The sequence below is a fragment of the Micromys minutus genome (assembly GCF_963924665.1).
Source record: "Micromys minutus genome assembly, chromosome: 14".
Classification (NCBI taxonomy): Eukaryota; Metazoa; Chordata; class Mammalia; order Rodentia; family Muridae; genus Micromys; species Micromys minutus.
In genome coordinates, this window is record NC_137983.1 from 44,340,648 (window position 1) to 44,360,753 (window position 20,106).

Here is a 20,106-nt window from a genome sequence, read left to right on the forward strand (position 1 = left end):
GGGTGACTTCCAGAGCCATGCTCTGATGCCTGTTGCCCTGACATCTCAAGGTCTGGTGAGATGGTGACCAAACTGCCCTGGGGCAATTTCTACATTCCAGTGTCTGAAGAATTCAGAAGCCAAAACAAATGCCTCAGAGGGTCTGGCCAATTTTGTTTATGTCATAATGGGGAAAGGTCTTTGGGTTTGCATTGGGCATTTGCTAGGTGATGGGAGTGATGGGAAGAGTAGCTGCGCAGGGGCCTTTGCCACGGTGTGCAGTGGCAGGAAAAGGCAAATTCAACACTTCAAAACCGCTGAAAAATTAGGTTTAGCTTTTTGCAACCGGGCTGTTTAGAGACGCTTCTGAAACAAACCTAAAGAGGTTGTCCCTCTTGCTCTTAAAACTGTTCTTTCATAATGTATCTTCCATGTTCGATTGTAGGACTCAGGGCTCTCAACTCCTCAGGTAAATAATTCTATGCTAATTGTAAAGTTTCTAGTCCCTTCCTATAGGTGGCCACCCCATGAGTACAAGCTACCCACGAATTCTGATCTTGGTAAGAAATGTGCCCTAAAGCTCTGGTTCCAGAATAGCCACAGGGCCAAGACTCTCTACGTTAGTTTCATAGCTGACTTTCTTCACTGTCCCCTAGGAAGAAACACTGCCACCCATAATTATCAGGTCAGCACGACATTGTTTTTGTAAGCCAGCTCTAATTATAACCAAACAAATGACTTGTGAGCTACCTGAAACTGGAAGAAGAAATAAACTCAACATAAACCTGAGAAGATGCCTGTAGACCATTCCTCAGACAATGCCAAGATCTAGAGATACTCAGCCTAGTTCAACAGGAAAACAAACAGTCCCTACTGGTTTCTACAGAGCACTGTCAAGATGGTTGGGAATCCCTTAAGGCCTTTGTTTTATTTTTCCAGAGAATTCTATCCCCTGACATATGTGGTTACATATTTTGCTCACATTTTGTGGCCAGAACCTTCTTGACGAACAGCCCTTCCAGGGGGAATTCACAATCTAAGTGCTCCCCGAAGAAAATCTCCTGGCTCTGTGCCCCAAACTTGATAACAGAGATCAGGCTATTTTTAAATGTGAAAATTTGCCTGGTTACACAATTGGCTTCTTTACAGCCATTAATAGAGAGAATTAATAATCAGAGCTGGGGAGTGAGGACCAGCAGATGTATTTCTTGTTAGAACAAGAAAAAAAGAAAGAAAAAAAGCTCAGAAGAGTCTGGATGTCCAGAGTACTCTGGCTTCTAAAGGAATCTGTACCACTGTGAAAGCTGGAAGCAAAGAAATATAGATTCTTGGTGCACATGGCAGCTCTCCTTCCAAGATGTGCTGATGGACGATGGATATAGAAGTCACTTCCAACAAACCCTCTATGAACTAAGTGAACAGAAAATCTGGAACAAAAGTGTTTCTCAAATGTATCTGTGTCAGAAACCACACAGACTATACCCAGTTGCATGCATTTATGAATATGCAACGCCTCCAAAACATATCCTCTCACACGAGTGTGTGTGTGTGTGTGTGTGTGAGCACACCCCTGTTTTCATGTGTGTGTGTGCACACCCCTGTTTGTTTGGAAGAAGACATTACCATCTAATAAAACATGCTCTGTTCATTTTTTTCTTTTTTTTGGGGGGGGGCAACCATAGAAACTGCATTTAGGTTACTGCCTCACCTTAATATCAAAAACTTTAGTAATTTAGACTATAGGCTTCCGTTAGGGGAGAGAGAGAGGGGAAGAGGGAGGGGGACGGGGAGGGAGATGGGGAGAGGGAGAGGGAGAGGGAGGGGTACAGGGAGGGAGATGGGGAGAGGGAGGGGGACAGGGAGGGAGAGGGGGACAGGGAGGGAGATGGGGACAGGGAGGGAGATGGGGACAGGGAGGGAGATGGGGAGAGGGAGGGGGACAGGGAGGGAGAGGGGGAGAGGGAGGGGGAGGGGAACAGGGAGGGAGATGGGGACAGGGAGGGAGATGGGGAGAGGGAGGGGGACAGGGAGGGAGATGGGGAGAGGGAGGGGGACAGGGAGGGAGAGGGAGAGAGGAAGGGGGAGGGGAACAGGGAGGGAGATGGGGACAGGGAGGGAGATGGGGAGAGGGAGGGGGACAGGGAGGGAGATGGGGAGAGGGAGGGGGACAGGGAGGGAGATGGGGAGAGGGAGGGGGACAGGGAGGGAGATGGGGAGAGGGAGAGGGAGGGGGACAGTGAGGAAGAGGGAGAGGAAGAGCACCTGTGTCAGATTCAATTGTGCAACTTCTATTTCTACCTTCACAAGAGTCTCTCAGGTTCCCTGTAAGTTAAAAAATGTTACCGGTGCCATTTGGTCCTAAACATGACACCAAAATGCCAACTGAGACCAGGAAAGAGTTTTTAAAGCTACACTCAAATTCATCATGTTAAGTTTCGTCCAGTGTGAAGAGGGGGGTATTCATATAAAATCCAGTATCAGAAAAGGTGGGGGGAGGAAGCTTGCTCTCCGGGGCTCAGTTCTCTACTCTTTTCTTGAACCAGTGGTTCTTAACCTTCCTAGTGCTGCAACCCTTTCATACAGTTCCTCATGTCATGGTGACCCCCCAACCATAAGATTATTCTGTTGCTACTTCCTGACTAATGTTGGTACTATTACAAATCATAATGTGGATATCCGAGTCCAGTGGTCGAGACAGTGAGCATTCCTTTCTGGTCTTTCTGCTTCCATCTTCATTTCTCTAGATTGAACTTCTGTCTCTTCCGTGGGGAATCTCTCACCACTTTCTCTTTCCCACAGGACACAAGCTGAAGCACTCTGCCGCTGACCTTGGTGATGGCGGTCAGGTGGCTTCGGTTGTTTGTTTTGAGACAAAGTCTCACAGTTATTCCAGGTCACAGTCTTCCTGCTCCCTGAGTGCTGCGGCTATGGACTGTCCTTTTTAGCTTCTTAGCATGCACATCGGGCTCATCCGCCTCCCTCCCTTCCGTGAACTTTGATTGCCAACAGTACTGACCAGCACTAGTTCCCTGAACACACTGTGACACTGTCACTCCTGTGCCTTTGCCAATCCTTTTCCTCAGCTCCTGGCACACTCTGTCTCTAAACCTACCCAGCAGGTTGCGACAGTCTCTACTGACCTGCAGCCACCCTCTTCCAGTCTCCCTGGTCCAGACAAGCTGCCATCACTTCCCCCATACTCCCCTCGAAGTGCTCCGTGTTTTCTCTTTATTTCCCCCCAAGCCTTGAAACATAAAGTATAACTTACACAGCCATGATACCAAGGGCCGGTACAATGTTCCATGTAAGAGAGGCTCAGTGATTGCTGAGAGAATAAAAAATTAGATGTGGGGTCTTAGCATTTCCTTTAGGCTGTGCCTAGAAGTTACCTAGCAACAGCCAGGTACCAGCCTGATTCTCCTATAAAAGGACTGTTCGGGTCTCTCTCTCTCTCTCTCTCTCTCTCTCTCTCTCCTACTCTCCCTCTCCTCCCCTCCTCCCTCTCTCCTCCTTCACTCCCTCCCTCCCATCCTCCCTCTCTCTCCCTCTCCATATTCTTCCTCTCCTCACACGTTCCCAGCCAGCCTCCTCCCTTCTTTCTCTCCCACTCTCTGTTCTTCTCTGTCCCCTTTCTCTGCCTCTACTCCCTTCCCCAGATCCCCTTCCCTTGTCAAAAATTAATTTCATTTTATACTAGACCTGTTGTATGGTTGATATGGGGGGGGGTTACCTTAGCTGGGCCCACAAAAGCACACCCTATCACGCTGGTGTTTTATAAAACATATCATGGGGAGAGACACATTCACTCCCTATGAGCTGGACTCTGCCCCCAACTCCTTACACAAAACTTGCTATAGTACCATGCTTTCCACACACATGGCCCACATCTCAACACAGACAGTGCTTGACTTGGGCCCCACCCCCACCATTTATCCCTCTTTCTTGCTCCTAAAACATGGAAGCACTCACTGTACTTGTTTCTACTTTCCAGAAAGTCATTGCTGTCGCCACCTCTTCCTGGCAAGCCCCCCCACAGCCTTGTGACTGCTGCCCGGGCTATAGGCCACTTTCCCCACCAAAGGGTGCTTTGCCATGAAAGACAGAGGAGATGGTCAGCCCTTGAGAAAGATGGAGAGTTGGATGGGGAGATTGTAGGGGAGAGGAGAACATCCCATCCAGATGAGGCCGAGTGAACACCCCGTTCACATTGTCAAGGACACATGGACACTGTCCAGCTCAGCACTTCCGAGGCCTTGCAGGCCACCCCATAATTACCATGGTAACCCGAAAACCCTTTAAACAGTGTCTTTACTCTAGCGAGGTTTTATTTATTTCCTCTAAATACTGGTTCTTCAAAGCACAACTCCTCAACCACCTGAGTAAATAAATAAGTGCTAGCCACCGTGGCTGTAACCCCATCATCCCATCAAACCAAACAGAACACAACATCAACAAAAGGCTATAAATAAACGCAAGCCTCCTTGGGTCATTTAAGCCAACTCACTAATCAAAAAGGTTAAGTGATGTCCTCACATATTTATAGAGCTGAGCTGGCCACCACCACTGAGTCACTGTGGAACCATACGCGTAATAGAGTTGAGAGGAAATTGGTAATAGTATTTAGGCCACAAATGTGGGCATCTACAGACACACCCCCACGCTGAAGCATACATCTTCAACACAGCAGACCACTTACTCATATTTTTTTCAATAGGTGGCTGTAAATTATCCGTGGCTGATAGCTACATCTCAATTACATATCAAAGATGTAATGAGCCACCATAATTCATAAACCTAGTAGACTGTTGGGCCCATAAAAGTTCTTAGAAAACACATACTCTAACCTGTAATTCTACAAACTGAGACTAACAGACTGGTCAGTTGTCCTCAGTCACTCCAAGGGTTGCTGGAATTAATTCAGGTCTTCTCAGGGAGACGGACGTCAGTACATTTTCTTTAATTCATAATGCATACACCAAAGCCCGTGGTATGCTGAGCAGGATGCCCAGCCTGTGCATACATGTAAAATTACAACTATTGGCTGCAAGATAAACGGAAATGATGAGCATAAATGCCATTCAATTAATTAATTGCACAACAAACCTTGCAGAGGGTGTTTCAGCCAGCTTCAATCCCGTGTTTCCTGATACTCCCGTCCTTTATTCCATCCATGTGCCATGCGTGTTTCTTCTGATTATTGCTTGGAAAAGCAAAAGGTGAACATTTTTATTAGTGATGCCCCAGTAGGGCACGGGAATGGTCTGGCCTTTGGCAATGGGATGGGAAGGGCGCCCTCTTGTGTTGCCTCAGCGGAATAGATTCTTCCACCTTCAAATCCCTCTTGTGTTAGCTAGGGGTTTAGAAAACAAATACCCATCTGCTCAGTCATGCCTCTGCATGCTGCATGTATGTACTAAGGAGATGCCAAAGCCAAGTATGAATATCTGCTCTATATATTTTATTCCAGATTTTGGTGTATTCATCTCCATACACAGAAACTGAGTTTAAGAATAAAAACAGGAGAAACGGGTTGGTGAGATGGCAGGCTCAGGCCAGATGAAGGGGATTGCCGCCAAGTCTGATGACCCGAGTTTGATTTCCCAATAAACCGTATTGTGGAATGAGAGAACAAACTCTTACAAGTTGTCTTCTGACCTCCATGCCAATGAGAGAGAGAGAGAGAGAGAGAGAGAGAGAGAGAGAGAGAGAGAGAGAGAGAGAGAGCGCACACATTAATTTTCCTCTAGAGCCATAGAATTATAAAATTCCCAGGGCTAGGTATGGGAAGCCTGTCTTTAAGTTGTTGGTCCGTGTCCCGATGTGCTTTCTACTGCTGTGTTAAAAACATTTTGACCCAAAGCAACTTGGGAAGGAATAGTTTTATCATCTTACACTTCCAGGTCACAGTCATCACTGAGGGATGTCAGAGCAGGAGCTCAAGCAGAAGTCTGGAGGCAGGGACTTGAGCAGAGACCATGGAGGAATGTTGCTTACTGGTTTGCTCCCAGTAGCTTGCTCAGTACGGTTCCTTCTAGAATCCTTGACCATCTGCTCAGGGGGCACCTTCCACAGTGAACTGAGCCCTCCTGCATCAGTCTGGGGAATGCTCCCTAGACATGCCCCCAGGCTAATCCAACGGAGGCGATTTCTCAACTGGGTTTTCCCACTTCACAGATGACTCTAGTTTGTGTCAAGTCAGGGGTGGGAATGTGGAGGAAGGATTGATTGGCACAAGAACTGGAGTCCAAGAAATGCCCAAGCAATATAGGCTTTGACCACTGCCTTTGGTTGCCACCAAAAGAAAAAAAAAAAAAAAACCAATGAAAGTAAGACCTTATTGCAGAAGACACCACAAACTTTGGACATGGTACTTGTTAGAATTAAGCTGGATCTTATCTGAATTCCTCCTCCCTGAGGTCTAGCTCTTATCGGATCTGAAACTGCAGTGCAAGCAGCCAAGGGAGAAAAGCAATTACTAGCTGCGCCCAGCTGTAAAGCTCATGAACTGCAACAATGACCTGCACAGCAAGCTATCCCCAAGGGTGCAATAGTGGTGCTTCTGTCTCGGGATAACCAACAGCTGCTTAATTGGACTAAAGGGCAACTCCATAGGAAGGAATTCATGCCCAGTGCTATTAAAACTGCCTATCTACCTGTGTTTAGAGAAGTCTCGCACACCCTAGAGGACCTTAGGGTAGTAGCTTGCCACTACTAAGATTTTCTTAAAGTGATATAAATTCTCACTGTATTCTAAACACCTTTCCTTAAACTCACAGGTAAGTTTTTCTTTTCTTTTTTTTTTTTTTTCCAGTAGGCACCATTACAGAAATTTGGCCAAAGAGTAGAGAACAACTTTCTATGGGGTGCCCAGCCCTCTTGGATACAATTGCAACACAGCTCTCATGTACCAGTGGCTCAGAGAACATCATAAACATGGGGATGGAGACACCGTAAGAGCCAAAGGACCAGGATATCTGCTGTGTATCAGTGGCTTCTATGTATGACAGAGAAGCTGTACCCATGAAATCTCAACAGTGTTGTTTAAGAACGATCTGGAAAATGACAAATAAATTGGCATACCGACATAGATGGAGAAGTACCACAAGGCTCCACTCCCTGCTTTCCATCTTAGTTACTGTCTATAGTACTCCGACCACAGAAATTCAGGTAACAGATTCAATAAGTGGTATATATGTCATAATATATATTCTATTATATAATATTATTATACAACATATTATATATTGATATATATTTCATATAATACATTTATATCAATATATATCATATACTACATATTATATATTAGAATATTGATATGTATATTATATTCATAATATGTGTAGTTATATATCATGTATCATACATCATATTATATTAATTAATATATCAATATATAACATATATCAATATATAATAAATTATATATAATTCATAATATATAATGTTATATACTCCTATGTTATATTAATTATATTATATTATATTATATTATTATATTATATTATACTGTAGTAAGTGGGTCTCAGAGTTATGGCTGTCTATAAAAATGCATACATACATAGATGAATTTGCCATAAGAAACCACTTAAGTTCATAAATGTAATTTTCTCTACTTTAATGTGTGTGGATATATGATATAATTGTACTCTCATGGACTGTTGTAATAAACAATGAATAAATTAAGAATAATATTCTTCAGCAAGACTTTGAACAGCCATGGGATAGTAAGATATGACATAGACTGCCTCAATTTTAGCACAGTTCCGTGGATTCACCCTTTCTCTCGAGTCTCTCATTCTGTGAGATCCGGCCACTCCCGTCCTAGTAAGCTGTGCACTTTTCAGTTACCAAGAGGACTCACTCTCCCGTTCCCATAATCCTCAGCGATTCCGATGTCACCACCCTTGTTTACTACATCATGTGCTTTATTGAAAACTTGTTCTCTCTGCAGTGTGTGCGTGTGTCTGTGTGTGTGCATGTGTGCGTGTGCGTGTGGTGTATTGTATAGTCTATGGTGTGTGTGTGTGTGTGGTGCATACACATTAATGTGTAGGTGAGCATGCAAAGAAAAATAACAAAATGATACTGAAAAGAGGACTTTTTGTCTTTCTCATTGTTCTCTGCCATTTTGCTGAGACCAGGTCTCTTACAGAGCAGGGCACTTGTGTCCTTGGCTAGACTGTCTAGTCAAGGAGCGCTCAGGAACTGTCTCTGCCCGTCTGGTGTTTGAGGCACAGGTAGCCACGTCCAGTTCTTACATGAATGCTGGGGATTTGAACTCAGATCTTTTCTTCAGAGAACAGAGACACTTCTCCAACTCTTAACCTGCCCTGTTTGTTTGTTTTTGTTCTTTTGAGACCAGATTGCTCTGTGTAGCCCTGGCTTTCCTGGAACTCACTCTGTAGACCAGGTTGGCCTTAAGTTCAGAGATGACCCGCCTCTTCTGGGATTAAAGGCATGTGCTACCACTGTCCGGTGCAGAGTCCTGCCTCTATGTAACTAGTTTATTAATAAATACTTTAATACAGCAGCAGTTTTGTTTCTACACAAAGAGGAATGCTCACAGAATTCATTTGCAGGTAATTACTTTATAAGAATAAAGAACTGTCAACTTGTCTTACATGGTAAATGTGACAACAGCTCCAGAAGAAGAGCTGGACCTCAAATTCCCAGCATTCTCTTTGCCATTGTGCCCAACCAGACATGCCCAGGAACTTAAGGATGACACCTCATTATCATTGAAACTACAGAAGACACACTGGAGCTTCAGAGCTCAGAGAGCTCTCTGTGGGGCATCACTGAGTTGCTCTCATTGCATTGGCCTTGGGCTATTTGTTGATGTAATGACAGGCTTGCATTTGTGCCCAGAGCAGGAATTATAGATTAGTTTCCCATAGCCAGCACGAGCCTATGTGATCTGGGGGAAGGGGGATTAACAAGAAGTAAAAGTGCATCTTTGTTAATGTGTACCTTGAATGTATTTTTATGTTCAGAGAACATCAAGTTTATTGAATACTGGTTGCTTCCATTTTCCTTTGGAGAGGGAAGTCTATCTGTCTTCCTTCCTTTCTTCCATTCTTTCTCTCTCTCTTTTCTCTCTTTTCTTTCTTTCTTTCTTTCTTTCTTTCTTTCTTTCTTTCTTTCTTCCTTTCTTCTTATAATAGTATAATGTAAAATAAAATGATATAAACTCAGTTATTACTTTCTGAGCCGCCTTTTTAAAAATCTCAGCCGTCATCTCTTTTACCCCCTATTAACTACTTTTTATTTATTATTTAATCAGCCAGTGCTGAGGGCAGACACCAGGTCTCATGGAAGTTAAACAGGTGGTCTACCACTGAGCTAAACACCAGGCCCCATGGGGCCCAGTTTCAGAAACACAGGATAGCCAATGGAACATAAAAATAGCCCAAACCTTTGCTGGATGTTCTGCAGAAATTTAAAATACATCATCCAAAGTGACGTCATTCATCCAGTCAACACTATTGTCCTTTTGTTCCACTCTGCAGCTGTGGGGATGGCCACCCCCTGACATGTCTCAGGGAAGTCACATCCTGCTCCCATCATTATGAATATGTTGTTCTCTCAGTAATAATTCCGGGCTTTTAATTCAGTTTCTATGCTCCACGCCACTTCCTGTTTCCCTCCAGCATCTTGAATTCTCTTTGTACTGTGTTCCCAGCTTTTATACTGTGAAATCTCTAGCACACTGACCTTACGCACTTAGCTCAGTCAAACAGTACTGCTCTCGCATGGGAAAGGCCCTTAGGTTTACTCCTATGTACTACAAAAGCAAGCAAGAAAACAAGCAGGCAGATGCGAGTGTTCGAATCCTAGGAAGCAGGGGAGAGCTTCTGAACGCAGGAGCAAAGACAACAAAAACATCAAACTGTCCTTGGATGGAAGTGGGTGTGGTCAGAGCCTGGGAAGACTTCAACAAAGTCTTCTTCTAAGCATGAACTCATGTGCAAAGCAGTTCATAAGCGGCAGCAGACAAGATAGAGACATTACAGGTGCATCTGCAATAAAAACCGGTTAAAAGATTATATCCAGTTTTCCTAAGACTCCTAGACCGATTAGTTACTATTAAATGCCTAAGCCATAGCTTTGGCTCATTCTCTGCCTAGCTCTTAACTTATTTAACCCATTCAAACTCTTCTTTGCTGACTATATGATTAGTTACCTCTCCTGTCCCTGTACGCTTCCTTCGAGTCTTCCTGAGTTCATCTACGTCATTACGTCAGTCTCCTCGGTCTCCTCTCCACTCATCTTTCCGGGCTCTCCCCGAGTTTCTCTTTTATCTCATACTATTTCCCAGAATCCTCTTTTTTCCTGCCAGTGTCCCACCTCCCATTTCCTGCCTCAGCTCATTGGCCATTGGATTTTTTTTATTGACAGGTGATGTTTATAAGACATTTTCTCTACAAAAACCAATGTAGAGGCTACCTTGAAAGAGTCTATAGCTGGTCTATCCAGGACCTGTCAGCAATTTAAATAGCGATGCAGAGGCTTAGAGCTTAGGCCTTCTGTTGGGCAGTCTCCCAGCTACTCTTACCTAACTAATCCTGGCAATATGTTTCCTCACATGTCCACCCCTACCTCTCTGTTCAGAGACATATCTTTACATAATGTACTCCAGCAAGAATCTCTCTCTCTCTCTCTCTCTCTCTCTCTCTCTCTCTCTCTCTGTATGTGTGTGTGTGTGTGTGTGTGTGTGTGTGTGTGTGTATACTGTATGAACTACAGACTCCTCTCCTTGCCCTTGACTGAAAAGCAACAAGGCTCTGACAATCCTGCAACACAGTTTGTCAGACCATTGGAGAGTCTGTATCTAGAGAGAAGGCCATTTCTAACTGTTCAGCCTCAGGGTGGGAAGGTTCAAAGAGATTATTCCATTCAGCCCTAGCCCAATTCCTTATTTTTGAAGCAAAAATATAGATTGCAGCCACCACCACCCCACCAATTGAAAACTTTGTTTAGATCCTGACTTGCAAGTCAGCCCTCTCTTCAGAAACTCTGGTGTGGTTGAACGTAAGCTGCCGCTGGGACCTTCTGTGTCCATCCCTTGAGCCTGGGTGTACGTGAGAAGGCCAGGGATGGTGCACTTGAGACATAATCAGGGGAGCAAATGACCACTCCAGAGATGCTGGCAATCCAAGGGACAAGGCAAGTACGGAAGGCACCCTCTACCCGAGTTGCTTCTCTCTAGAGACTCTGGGACTCTCTCGGGGCCCACACATGGTACCTTCATTCACAGGTAGAAAAGAGAAATTGGAAACCCAGAACACTCCTTTTATCCCCAAAGAAGCGTAACACATTTTCCTATCCTTTAATTTCACGCCACTTTCCTGAACCAAGTATTGAGTTTCTCCTTCGGAGTGAGACTAATCAATAAATCACCAAAGAAGGTGACTTGAACTGGCAAACTTTACCCAAAACCAACCAACCGAAGAACAAGAGAACGGAGGTAATAAGATTTTCCTCTTCCCTCCCTTCTCCTCTCCCTCTGCATCCTGTGCAGTTGATTGGGTGAGCTCACCCTAGTGCTTCTCCGTAGGCGCCGCCCATTCTGACGTCACCGCTCTTGTAATCCAGTGACAGGTGCCTTGTTTGCCCTCTTATTTTCACCGCCTCGCTCTCCTCAGAACACATTGTGTTTGGTTTATCTCCGACTCAGAAGCACTTTGTTACAGTCAATAAAGACAGCAACATTCACTGATTGAAAGGCAACAGCTGGGCCGCGGTGGGCACACCGTTGGAGTCTTCCACAGAGCAGAGGTAACTCCTCTGTTGTGATTCCAGCATGGCCTTTTCTTCTCTCAGCTCTCCCAAACTGCCCTTATTACAGCTCAGGAAGATCAATTTTCTTGCACACAATTATATAATGCAGCCTCATCAGCTTTGGAAAGTCCTGATATTTCATAAATAAGGGCTAAATAAAACATCTAGCTGTCTGCCAGCCTATTAGCTTCATATTATGCGTCAAGTTATTTTTGCATACAATTTGGAAACAAGCTTGCTATAAATCACTTGGTACGGTTCTAAGGAACGTACAACAGTTTATTCATCGCGATTTTGGAGGAGTGGAATCTAGGCTCAAGCCCCCAGCAGCGATGACCACAGTCTTCCCCGCATCGAAGCTCTTTCCAGATATCCTCTCACGGTGCCAAACCCTCTAGATCCCAAAGCGGCCATCCCAGTCTTTGCACCGGTGCGCTTCGGAAGGTGAAGGAATTCTTTAAAATTATGATCTTCAATGTCCCCCAAACGTCCGTGTGTCGAAAGGTATCCGTAGGAAGTACTGGAACCCCTCAGGGATGAGACGGGATGGGAGGCCTTTGATCATTCTGGACACATCACAGAGGTTAAATGTTAGACCTTAGCTCCACAGCTACAAGCCTCCCTTTCCTAGGTTAAAGGCCAGCCTTTCTCTTTCCCTGCCATGTTCCCTGTGCTCCGTGTCATGTGCCACAGTACCCAGCTGTGATTTGCTTAAGATTTAAAAAAGAACAGAACCAAACAAGCATAGGCTGAAGCCTCTGAAACTGTGCACCTTTCCTCTGTTTTAGATTGATTACTCTCCATCATTTCATTACAGCAATGGAAACCCAAGAGGGATGATACAAGGACAGCCTTTCCCATGGCCTCATTTTAACGGCACAGAAGGGACGGCGTACAGAAGACCCCCAAGGAACAGAAGTGAAGCAAATGTTTGAAAAGAGAGGGACCAGGAAGTAGACCAGCACAAGGACTGTTGTTTTCTTGTCGTGTACTTGGTCTGTGACCACAGCATTTTAGTAGGCTGAGCTCTACTTAGCTTTTGCCACCATGGTGTGTGTGTGTGTGTGTGTGTGTGTGTGTGTGTGTGTGTGTATGTTTGTGTGTGTGTGTGTGTGTCTGTGTGAATTATAACAATAATTCTGTATCTAATCAAAAGAACCAAGATATGTTCCCCCCAGCCACAGCTAAGGAAACTGGTGACTTTAGAAATTACACTCAAGGCAAAAGCAGAGGACTTTGAACTGTGTCCAGTCTGAGTGGCCAGTGACTGGCCTTGGTAGCTCCTCACCACTGGTCAGGCTTTGATGGAGGCAGAGGGCGCAGGTACTGCAGGCCTGGTGGGAGACAGGGAGACAGGCACCCACACAAAGTTGTGGAACACTGGTAGATACAGAAAGGAAGAGCAACATGTAAAAACACCAGCAGTACAGGCAGTTTAAAAGGCCTTACCACTGCTGAGCACACACACAGAGTCTGAGACTGGCTTGTCTTACCAGAGAGACCCTGTCTCAAGAGTCAGAACAAAATAAAACACAGGTTACCTCCACCCACATATCCAATAACGAAGCAGCCACCATCAGATACAGGTTTCTCCAATTCCCCCTCTCTCACATTACCCGACAGCAATGGGAGCAGTGTGGTCAGCCACCTTGTAAGAACACACAAAGGCCTTCCTGCTTGTGCACTGAGGACACAGGGCTTTCCCTGCAGTTGCTCTAAAGCCAGAAATTATATATATGTAAAAATAATATACATATATATAATTATCATATAATATATAATTGTGTTTCTTACAATATAAGTTATATAATATATTAATATACAATTATATTATTTATATATTATTATTATATGTAATAGATTCACATATATTATACATATTATATATTGCTTTATATATAATTGCATATTAATTTATATGCTTAATATATAATATATATCAAATATAAATATATATATTATATAAAATATATAAATGCATAAATATGTTATATAAAATATATGTATATGTAGTATATAAATATGCTATATAAAATTATATAAATATAATTTATATAATTACATAAATAGTATAAATTTATATAATTATATAAACTTTCTATAATTATATAATTATATAGTTATATATAATTATATACTTAAATATAATTATAAATCAATGTAAGTATATAATATATATTAAACATATTTGTATATAAATTTATAATACAACTATTCTACATAAATTTATAGTTTTATATTTATATATAAATATAATTAAATATTACACATATATAAGTTTAAATTAGAAAACAGGATTTGAAGTAGAGAGAAGACATTCTGTAAAGGAAGTTCAGCTGCACACATTACCAGCTGAATCACTTTGCAAGCATCACACCATGGCATGACTGTTGCAGCTTCTTTGCTGTCTGTTTTGTTTGATCATGCTTTGTCCTGTTTTCCCCAGTTCTTTAACCTGTCCTGGAATGGTGAATCGCCTTGGAAAGTTAGAGCAGTAGCAACCACCAGGGGGCGCGCCCACCCAACCGCAAGCCAAGTGGAGCGGGAGGCTGGTTTTTGTTGTTAAATCTTTGTGATTGTAAAACCTGGCAAAAAATTGCAACCCCTTAAGTATAGCACCATCTCCCTTAGTACGTAGAATTACCCCAACCACTTTCTCTTTGATAAAAGTTATCACCTGGCAGAATAGTACATTTGCTTTGCTCAACACAACCAAACAATTCAAACTGAGCACACTTAGTCTTTGTTTTCAAATTAGAATTCCTCCTTTCCTCAAACTGTTATCGGAAGGTTGGGTCAGTCAAGTGATAAACGTCAGATATAATGAACCGCTTTTGCAAGCTCTCTAACCTTATACCACCATCACCATTAAGGGAATGAAGTATGTGAAGGCCAGATTGAACTCATTATTAGCAACATGTAATTGAGCTGTTATCGCTCGAAATGAGATGACTTGGATAGCACTTCTGTATTCGGGAATTGACCTCCGTGATCAACTTCATATATTCCTTTTAGAATTTTCTCTATTAGCCGTTGGGCAATAAACTCTAATCATGAGCCAGACAGCAGGGTACAGACACTAAACCCAAAGCTGCATTGAAGATGGTGTGTTTTCTCAGTACCACACATTTCTCCTTACCCTCTGCTACTGACTGTACAGTTTAGCTGGATGTTAAGTTGGCCTAGTATATATGAATCCTAAGTTGTGCTTCAGGTAAGTGAAGGCCCCAAGAGGGAAGTTTAGGGAAGGTGCTCTGTGGACCATGGGGCAGGGAATGTAGTTAAGTGGATAAGTGTTTACCTAGTGTGTGTACCGGAGAACTGGGTTCATTCCTCTGTATAGTATACCCCAAAGAAAGACAGAGAGGAAACGCAACTATTCCTGCCCACTTAAGACACCACCTACCTTAGTTCAGAGCAGAGCCTGCTGCCATTTATCAAGCTCCTGGAGGAAGTCGTACAAGAGAGAGCCCCCAGCCATCTTTGCTTTGCCACCCTTTGAAGATTAGAGGGTATCTGATTGAAATTGCCATAGAGGACAGAGATAAGGCTCTCAGAAGATAGACAGACACCATTACCTTGGCAGGGGAGACAGAGATTGTTTGTTACAAAAGACCTGCACAAAGCAGCCATGGGACCCTGAAAATCAGTTTATATGCAGGATCTTGCGAAGGACGGCCATTGCAATCTCCTCAGTAAATAACGCTAGTCCGTTTTCACTTACTGACGCAGATCCTCCATTGGGAGGCATTGCGTTCACCAGTGCTAGAAGAATAGCAACCTCACCGTGCTTTGAACACCTTCTTCAGAGCTCTTTTGAGGACAGATGTGTTGGATGTACTTGTAGTCCTTCTGTATATTATCATGGGACACATCTTACAAACCCTCTGGTATTCTGGTTTTCCTGTGCTCGCTGTGTCTGCGACTCAACTGGCAGGGACCAGCGGAACCAGAATCAATGGAATATCGTTAAGTGTGAGATCATGTTCATCACGATGCAGAAAGGGAAGAAGGTACAGTTGATTGTGATTTTAAACATTTCAATGCGCCATATTTCCCCTCCTAAATACTAATCATTACAGGGTGCCTGCTTTCTCTTTATTGCAAATTCAATTCGTCAAGTTGCAGTGTAAAAATCCAATCTCAGTGATTCATCCTTGCAATGGTACACAGCCCAACGTTAACAATACTTACTGAGATTTATTCGATGCCATTTCTGGGTAGAGAGTAGTCTCTTATTACCCTCTGTACTGGAGGAGGAGACATAAGGAGTCTTTTTTTTTTTTTTTTTTTTTTTTTTTTTGATGTTTGTTTGCTTTGCTTTTAATTAATGTGACCCCGAGAAAGACCCTCATTTTCTTCAGCCTTAGGATAGGGATTTGAATGGGTTACACACAAAAAAATTTCCCAGCCTTTCCGTACATGGGTCTCCTTCTATGAAATCATTGAGATGCTATCAAAGCCCTTTAGCGACTCTGATAAATGCATGCTGTAAGCAGAGCCTCATTCCACACCTCTGCTGGTCTTGTTTCTGTCTTTCCATGGAGCTGGGCAGCTTACTATTGAGGATGTGAAATTTAATCTCAGGCTGGTAACACACACACACACACACACACACACACACACACACACATACACACACACCTCTGGGAAACACTGATCCAGCCCCGTGGTCAGTGTCTGAATCCGGAACTGCCAGGTACTAGGATCTTAAGGATTGTGTGTGCCTTCCAGTTTTCTTGTCTTCCTGTGAAACCTTGAACGGAGAAGTTTCTCTCTGCTCTGTGGGAGTTCCTATGGAGCAGAAGGGGAACTGGCCTTGATATCTTACGCAGTTCAGTGTTCCTAAACGGCCTTGCCCTTGAGAGATACAGGGAATGCGGCAATGAAACTCTTATTATATTGGACTGGAATTGGCTTCCCTGGTACTCTCTTGAGGTGCTTCCATAAGCGCTCAGGTAGAGGGCGGGGCATCATGACTGGTCACGGAAGCCAGCACGATCAAGATTGCCCAGCTGCTGACTACAGAGTTAGCATTTGCTTCAAAGTGGCTGTAACAACCCCAGATTAAGAGGGCTGGTCAGGGACTTAAACTATAGTCCACCTCTAATGTAGCGTAATTAGACGTTAATGTGTCCACACCTTGCCAATTGGGTGGAGAGAATTATACTTGGACACATTATGTGCTTCTTATTCAAATGGCTGCCCTAATCTGTTTAGCTCCCTTTGCATGGTTGTATAGCACAAGGCAGAGATCTGGCACCCCAGCAGGTCAGTCACTATTACCACGACACTCAGTACACATTTGTAGCTCATAAACATGGTTCATTAGTTTCTCAAAGACAAGAAAGTTTTCTGGCAGCAGACATCGCGAAAGCAATAAAAATGATGTCATCATTCTTGGAGAACACGCTGCATTTACAGTCAAATTGGATTTTTCGTGCACGTGTGCACTTCTGACAGTGCTGAAGTTGGAAGGGGTTCTTTCCCCATTGGAAGCCTCTTAAACACTTCCCTGGACTGTGAAAAACCCTATCCTCTCACCTGAGAAGGTGACACTTCCTGACAAATAAGCCTGGGACGTCTCCTGGAACAGGAGAGCTTTCCTGTTTTGTGACACATTTCCCACAATGACAAAGTTGTGATCAGATTCGGGAAGCCAGACATTCCTAGCCCTGCCATCCATTGGGAGACCCAGGCTACTGTTTCATAAATCAACTGCCCAGAGGAACCCAGCAGGGAGAAGGTTCCAGCCACTTCCTCTGTAATTAGCAAGGTCTGTGAAGGAACACAGGCGTTGACAGGGCTAGTTACACATCCATGAACAGTCTTCTCTACTGTGACCGTGTCACTACCAGTGGTGGCCATTTCCGTCCGCCAAAATGTGCTTCTCTTTCAAATGATAACCTATTCTGTTCGCTTACTCTGCATGGATGTATAGCACAAGACAGAGGGAAAAAGTAAAATCAGATCTAAGTGGAACACAGACAAGCTTGTTTGCAATACTGTCCCACTGTCCCAAGCCTCTTCTACAGGCTTCCACTGTCACCATCTCCATTGATTTCCCCCTTGGAACATCTCCTCAGCTTTTATTTTTTTTTTTTAATAAGACACTGCAGAGGTATCCACGGTAAAAGGGCAAGGGCTCCAATTTAACACAGACAATTCAATAGAGACAATTAAATGAATCTCTTAATAAAGGTACCCCATAAAATCTGACAAAAGGGACACTTTTCAAAATCCTGTGCCATCGCCAGGGACATGTCTAGGTTTAAGTCACCACAAATATTTGTTCTCACAAACCAGGAGCCCTAGTGGCAATGATGGAGGCTTAGCTCTGAGCATACAAACTAGTCAGAGACAGTGGTGGGGGTTGGGAGGAGGGGGAGCAGGAGAAGGAAGAAGGAGAAGAGGGTAGAGATGATGGAGTTGTGGGCCAAGAGGTCAGAGGCGATGCTGTTCTCTGTCTATGAGATGTTCAGAGACAACTGAAAACAAATGCTTCTTTTTCACTTGGTCCAAAATCCCATCTCAAAGTATGTAAGCTGAATGGAATCCCTAGGTGGGAATATGTAAATAAAACACGCATATCACCCTCACCACCGTCACCAACAACACTACCTCCAAAGCACACAACGCTGATGAAGAGGAGGCTCTCTTACCGAAGAGAGTCTGGGGGTCTGAGGGCATTGAGATGGGATGAGCCCTGCCTTGGAGAACCAATTTACGTCACACCACAGGTCTTCAGCACATCTTCATTAATAATGAATTTGAAGCAAATGGCCGAGAGTGCTCAGAGAACATAAGCATCACCTTGTGATGAAGCAGGTGACACCCTCACTGCACTGGCCCCAGACCCTGGCATCTGCATGCTGAGTAACACAGGTTTGAAAGGTGAGAAGCATTTTTTCCTGCTGTGACTTCAGACCAGCTCCCAGAAATGCAGCCCAGGGATGTGTGTGTGTGTGTGTGTGTGTGTGTGTGTGTGTGTGTGTAGGGATTGTCCTCTCTTTCACCTTGCCTACTTTCTGCTATGCTGACTGGAACAGATCTACCCAGAGATAGCAAATCTGGCCCAGGCAGTTTGGAATTTCTTTCTAATAGCTCACCCTAACTGAAACAAGCTAATATATAAAACAGGGGTCCCTGGGGACAAGCATTTCACAGGTCTGATTGGAAGCAGGACAGGTTGAGGGTGCCTTGGAGCCTGGTGCTGACAGAGGTAGATAGACAGCTACAGACAGTGACATTTCTGCAGCAGGGGTGGGCACAAGTCTCCATTCACTGCTACCTTCTATTGGTCCCTAATGTGTGCACTTTAGGCCTTTGAAGACTTAGAAGAGCTTATATTTGGAAATGTAATTTTTCATCTCTTCTCTTCTTGGAGGCCAGAGGGTCACATTAACAGTGGTTCTCAACCAGCTATATTCATTTTCATAGGAAATGCAGCTGTTGGGCCCTTCAGAGAACTGCTGTGGTAATGTTGAAGGGTATGTGTGCAAATGTGTGTGTGTGTGTGTGTGTGTGTGTGTGTGTGTGTATACATTGATAGGAACTGAGCCAGGGCTTTGTATATATTAGGCTGTTTTAAAGTTTTTGTGACTTTGATATGTCCTCTGGTCAAACACTTTATTATCAACTGTTAATAATAAAGTAAAGTCAAGCATTCAACTTTACTTCTCCACCTGGAACATTCTAAAGGAAAGCTAGAGGCAATAAGAAAATACTTAGACATAAGAAAATCCTCAACTGTGTTACTAGGAGCCCACCACAGATGACTACTACTCAGGGGAGGTCAACTGAAAGTCTTTGTTCCAGCTGCCTGGGACCATACTCAAGTATTTGAGACCCTAGTGTAGTGCTTAGAGTTTAGAGTAAGGTTTTTGTTGTTGTTGTTGTTGTTTTTGTTTTATGCAAAACCACATGCTGGTATCTCACTGAGCAGGTGCAGAGGTTTTGTAAAAGTGAGCAGTTTAACAGAAGCTAAGGTAAGCAGTTAGCTGGAGGAGGAGGTTTGCACAAGCAGGCAGCTTAACAGAAGCTAAGATAAGTTAACTGGGGCACCTTGGCCTTGGGTTTCTAGAATAGATTTGAGTAATTTTTCAATAGGATTCTCCGTCAGGGAGATCAAAGTCTAGTTAAACCTGAAATAGCTTCAAGAACAATACCGGAGGAAAGAATTTCAGCACTGTCCTGCCCTGTCACAGTTGGAGTTGGGACTATTCAAGGACACACCTATGTCAGCTGAGAGAATGATTAAACAGCTTACAATCATCAAGAGGGAGCAGCTTTGATTTCTGATGTGCCTCAAATGTGGTGTGAGGCAACTTCTAGAAGTGTGAC